The sequence below is a fragment of the Lepeophtheirus salmonis genome, chromosome 13 (genome assembly GCF_016086655.4).
Source record: "Lepeophtheirus salmonis chromosome 13, UVic_Lsal_1.4, whole genome shotgun sequence".
NCBI classification, from domain to species: Eukaryota; Metazoa; Arthropoda; class Copepoda; order Siphonostomatoida; family Caligidae; genus Lepeophtheirus; species Lepeophtheirus salmonis.
Genome location: NC_052143.2, coordinates 8,524,252 through 8,530,500, shown reverse-complemented (window position 1 = coordinate 8,530,500; position 6,249 = coordinate 8,524,252).

The following is a 6,249-nucleotide window of genomic DNA, read 5'->3' as shown; positions in this document are numbered from 1 at the left end:
TTTCTTACATATGAACAGTTTTTTATACCTCAGAAAATTTGATAAAGGCTTGTAATTTTTTTATAGTTTTTATCAACGTCAATTAATGGCATAGGAGCGTAACTTAATAATTTTTTTATCATACATTTATATAATTAACAACTTTTCAATTCTATTATTTTTTAAATATAATATATGAATAGCCACTTTTCTCCTATTCATGCGTCTATAATTGTATATACATGCCTCCATGAAATATGTTAAGAAAATAAGTCTCTTATAAAATTAAATGAATATGATTTCACCCAAATAGTGGTAATATTTACGAAATATAACATCAAAATAATTTAAAAGTATTAGTTAGTTATAGAGCTTTGCTATAATCTGAATATATAATATATAAATGGAGAAGAATTGAGAACTACGTGTTAAATGATACTGCAAAGTCCCCATACACAGAATCCAACAATAGTAGGCGTATTGTCTTTCAAAAACAAATATTTGATGACAACTCGATACTCAATTTTTTCCATTTTAACAACAACACTTCCATTAACCTACTCAAACAAATGATTTCATAAAAAGTCTGGTTCAAAATGATTGAAACTTTAGTCATAAACTGTTAAAAATATTTGGATTGACGAGTTTTTATTTTTGAGTTATGGCATCTCCCCTTTGAGTTCGGAAACTTTCAATGATTCAAAATGTTTGGTATCCTCTATTTTAGAAAAGATTATATATTTAGTTGTGCATACTCAATTCCTTTGGAATAATTCACTCATTCCTTTCTTCTGCAACATAAACAAATGATAGCATTAATTATGTTGAAACTAAAACTTTTTGATTTAGAGACGTTCAAAATAACTCAAGATATACAATGGAAGTAGCTAGTCAAGATTTGGACTCGGAAAGTATAAATCCACAATCTTATCGTAAAGTTTTAGATTGTAATATTTAAAAAAAGAAAACTATCTAACAGAAGTTACAAAAATATTATTTCAATTTTTTTTCCTCAAATTATAACCCTTGAACCATGGATGTTTAAAGTTTACATACAAAAATGTTACTCAATTGTATATAATTTTCAGTGTAATCCAGTTGAGGAAAAGCTTGACGTCCCTCAGTAGAGAGTACAAGCAACTTTCTAAACTTATTAGAGGCGATAAGTATTCAGGACAGTTAGGACAGATCAGTACAGATCAAAAATATTCATATAAAGTTCATCGTTATATATAGGAAGGGCATGTTTTAGATTAAATATAAATCATATAAGAAGGCTAACTACTTCCAAAAGGTTCTATGTTTCTGAAAAAGATCCTTCTAATATCTTTATCTCTATGGTATATCTTTTTAATATTTTTCCATGCATACATATTGTGGGTAAACCATAAAGAAGAATTCCTATGTAAAAGATAGAGAAACGCATATATTTCAAGCAATAAAATTAATTAAAGAATTAAGGGAAAGAGTTCAAAACATCATTCTACCAGTTATACAAGGAAATCCTGAAAATGTTCTTCTAAGCATTATTTCTGGTGATAGAACTGAGATTTGAAAAACTGGATGGAAAAGAATTAGTCCTTCAAAATCGTCCACAAGAGTGTGTAAAATGTCTATATTAAATTTTAATTGTAGTCAATATTATGAAATTATTGCATGGACCAAAATAGAGTTGACTGAACTCCCCCATTACAAAGTATCAATAATAAAGAGCTGTTAATTCCAGAAAAATATCCATTGTTACCAAAAAAGCAATTAAAAATATTATGAAAGCATCAATCAAATATTTCAACGACGTGACAAGAGATGGTTATAGATTAGCAAAACTTGCACCAAGGAACCGTATATCTTCTTTTGAGTAAAAAAAATACTATGTTTTTCAGTAAATTAAGTTAATCGTATTTATATATATATATTTTGTAAATGTGTATCTATTTTAGCAACGAATAATCATTTGTTTAAATATTGTTACATGAATCAAATATATTTATGTGTTATAGGAATAAAATAATCTTCGAAATATTTGTACCACTTACAATAATAAGCTATTTTTATTACTCTTAATAGCACAAGGTACAAAGAATAAGTTTGTTTTGATTAATCTCAAGAAAAGTGTTGTTGCGAGGGCTTCTTTTACATTGAGTGGAACCTTAAATAAGGATAAAATTGGGGCTCCTATATTATAAGTAAAATCCCAAGGTCTAAGGCTAGTGCCCTCTAAACTCAGCCCTGGTTGTAGTAATTGTTGTTTTAAAGAAGCACCAAACTAAGGATATTACTATTTAAAGTCATAAAAATATTGGTTTTAGGATTAATTTGGGTTTAAAACCTTTATCGTTCTCGATCCTATTTGTTACTTCAAAAAAAATATTTTATAAGAATCTAATTATGAATATGATCCAATAAAATTATCAATAATTTTGTTATATTGAATATTTTTTGATACAATTAGAGCACAAATTTTAGCAAAATTATGACATAAGAAACTTCAATTGATTTTTGGGAGCTAAAAAAAAATTTAGAGCTGAAACTGTACATACTTTTTTTTCAACAATTGATATAAACTTTTATCACTGGCAAACTATCCATTTATAAAAAAATGATTCAACCCATAACCCTAAAGAAAGGCCCGTCCTAATATACAGTGCACCCGGTGATGTCTTTTAATTCATTTCAATTATTTTTAATCGCTGTATGGCTCTTAAATTGAATCATTATTACTTTTTAAAGACTTTTTCACGATAATTAGTAAGACTTTTTGAAAGAAAATCAAATATTTCAATCAATTCAGTCAAATTTCATCAACTCACTGATTACTTAAATTGTATTTAAAGGTCACATAATGAAATGCTCTGATTTCATTAATGGAACATCCTTTTAGATTGAAGGAAGCAAGAGTTAATATTATTTGATAAAAACATTTCAGCATTTAAATTTTGTTTTGTTTACAATGTAAAAAAATATAAGTAAAAAAATCATTTTTTTAAGTACGTTTTTGTAAATGTAATAAATTTGGAAGTAAAATTAGTTTTGCATAACTTTAAAGTATTATCCCATAGTTTAATTTCATTAAATTGATTATATGATTAAATAGTCAGTAATAATTATTTAAAAGACTAACAAGACCAGTTTCAAGATGCTTCATATTTAAAGTAATGGATTATTATTAATTATATACTTAAAAGATCGACATCAATATTATTTTTTAAAGGACATAAAAGCCAAACCAAGATTTTGTGAATGCTTTAATGGTTATTTTCGTGCGGTTAAAGTAACATTAATTTATGTCAGTTTCAGACCACGGGTTAAACATGCTATTACAAAGTGTACTGGCACTAAATCTTATTCATTTAACTTAATACTTTTTGTAGTATGTAGTTAGATATTGGGATATTTGATTCTTGATAAGTAAATAATAGGTCTGCGAAAAGCTCAATAATTTTATTTAACATTTAATTGGTATATATTTTAGAAGAATTGTATATTTTAATGCTTAAGAAAACACTAGTCGAAGAATATGGAAGTATTTTAATCATTCATAAAAATAAATACCGTTTTATATTCACTCCAAAAATTGTGCATCGATGTCTCCAAATTCTTGGAAGGAAGTTTTAATAAAATCATATTCAACTTTATTTCAACTTCTAAATTAATATCTTAATTTTAAAATATAAGTGGTATTATGTTTACGAGTATACCAAAGTACAATTTCATAAAAATTGCTTGACCAATAAATTCAACCTCTTCCTTTTCATTAGAATTACATAAATATAATTTAGTTTGTCCCAATATATATTTTTATTTGAATAGATACATGAGAAAATTTACGTAATTATGAAAAGTATCAACATATTACAAGTCCTTACCAAGTTATCTCTTTAGGTTGATCACGGTAGTAACGACATGTACATAGATAAAATATATATATTTATAATGTGTGTTCTAAATATATTCGTGGTTAAATTTTGTCTCATGGAATAGTTGTAAATCATTTCATCATAAGAATATCTAAATATGTCGTTTGAAAATAATATTTGGATGGATCTTAATAATTAACATGTCACATAAATTCAAAATTTTAACATGAAATTAATTATTTTCAACTCGAAGCCTAACGTCAAAACTTCTCTCAGTTTTTTAAACACTCCAGTTCTAAAAAAATCTTTTCAAAGTAGTCAATATATATATGAACACTTTGACCATTTTCAACTTTTTTTTCTCTTTTATTTTTATGGAAAAAAAGGCTTTATTTTTCAGGTAGAAATATCTTAGCAAATATTAATTCCATATTTACTAACATTAACTTTAATATTGTTGTATTTATGTGATGAAATTCAATAAATATTATTCAAAGTAAACTATTTTATTTTAACTTTCATAGAAAAAAATACCAAAATTTGATAAAGAAAAAACGTGACTGCTGAAAAGCTATGAAATAGAAAAACAAGGCTTATGTTAATTTTGTTGATATTTTTTAGGATAAAAAAGTAACCAATTTTTTTTCCTAAATTTTCAAAATATATTATCATTAATTTCTTGAAATAATAATCTTATAAATATGAAATACTTTAATTATTTTCTGAAATGTGGAACTCAAAGAATTAGGAGTAATAGTGATATTTATAAAAATGATAAATTTAATTATAATGTAAAGTTAAGAAATATGGTTTTATTAAACATGCCCCTTGAAATGAAAAAATAATAAATGTACACAGATACTATTTATATATTAAATGTGAATATCTGTGTGTGAGTGGGTTTGTTTGAGTGTCCGGGAATCACAGCCAAGTCAATCAATAGATTTTGTTGAATTTTGTAAAATTCTAACAAGTATTATTGCTGCATGTTTATATGTATCTTTGCAAGCTTTTTTAAACGAATTATAAGGTTTAGAGAAGAAAAAGAAAAAGCGAATAAGACACAGGACTTTTACCCATAATACGAAGTCGAGTGAACGACAGTTCAACTTCAATATTTTCTTTTCTACATACTAACTTAGAGCAAGAATAATTCTTAGAATTTTAGTCGTTTGTTTATCAAATAATTCGGATTTTTTTAATGCTATTTTAAGGCCGCCATGGCCTTAAAGCGTAAAAAATGGTAACCAGAACCATATCTTGAGACTCAAAAATCTGCATTAATGTTTTAAAAAATATATATGGTGGTTTTGTTTAGATTTCCGGACACAAACACACACATACATTGGCAATTAATAGAAAAATAGAGTAGGCATGCCTGCTGTTGCTCAGAACATTAAGAAATTAAAATTAATTAAGAATTCTTCTACTCAATATAAAACAAAGAATAAAGACCCAACAATTTTAAGAATTATTCGCCCTGTACTTTGGTGTTTGTATGTATACATATTCGCACCCTTTTTTTATAAGGAAATAACATAAGTTTGTCCGGCGTTGTCTGGGAAATTAAGAAATAAAAATTAATTCTGAACTCTTCTGATTTTTTGAAAGGACAAAGAAAAGAAAAAAATATTCGAGTTGAACCATCGTTTGGTCATCTTTGATATTATTATGAAAAATCCTTTGTATTATTATTATTTCTTCTTCTCTAAATCTGATAACAGATTTTTATTTTTACTCAATAAATAATCAATTGTGAGAAAATGACATGATTAAAATTAATATTACATAATTTATCTATTCTATAAAAATAATAATCCATATTTTGCATTGTTTGCTAGGAGTAAGTTTATAAGTGTTCTTATAAAAAATTTGATCTGACAAACATATTCTCTTTTTTACTTAAATTTCCACATAGCAACGTTTAAGGCATGAGTAATAATAGACAAACTGACAAAAATATTCATTCACAGTTTTTATAGTTTTAAAACAATACATAAGTCAACTTTTCTAACAAAAAAATGAAATAATAGAGATTCAAAAATATATACAATTTATTATTCTAACTAACTGTTGAACTATTTTCTAATAGATTATATAATAAAGAGATTAGCAAATCAAAAATGTTCAAAACATAGTAAATTCACCTTATCTGAATCTCACGATCTTTTGAGTATCGTAAAAGTTGAGATTATTTAATATAATATAATAATATACAGTATAATCATTTATTGAAATATATAACTCTATAATTTGTCATTTGCCTATTTCATGTTTGTATTTTTTTTAGAAGAAAAAAGGAAAAAACACTTAATGATTATATTTTTGGATTTAAGATGAAAATATTATCTTTATTTTACATTGTGTGACCTCGATAATACAAAAATATAGAATGTATTTTGTTGGTAGCTGT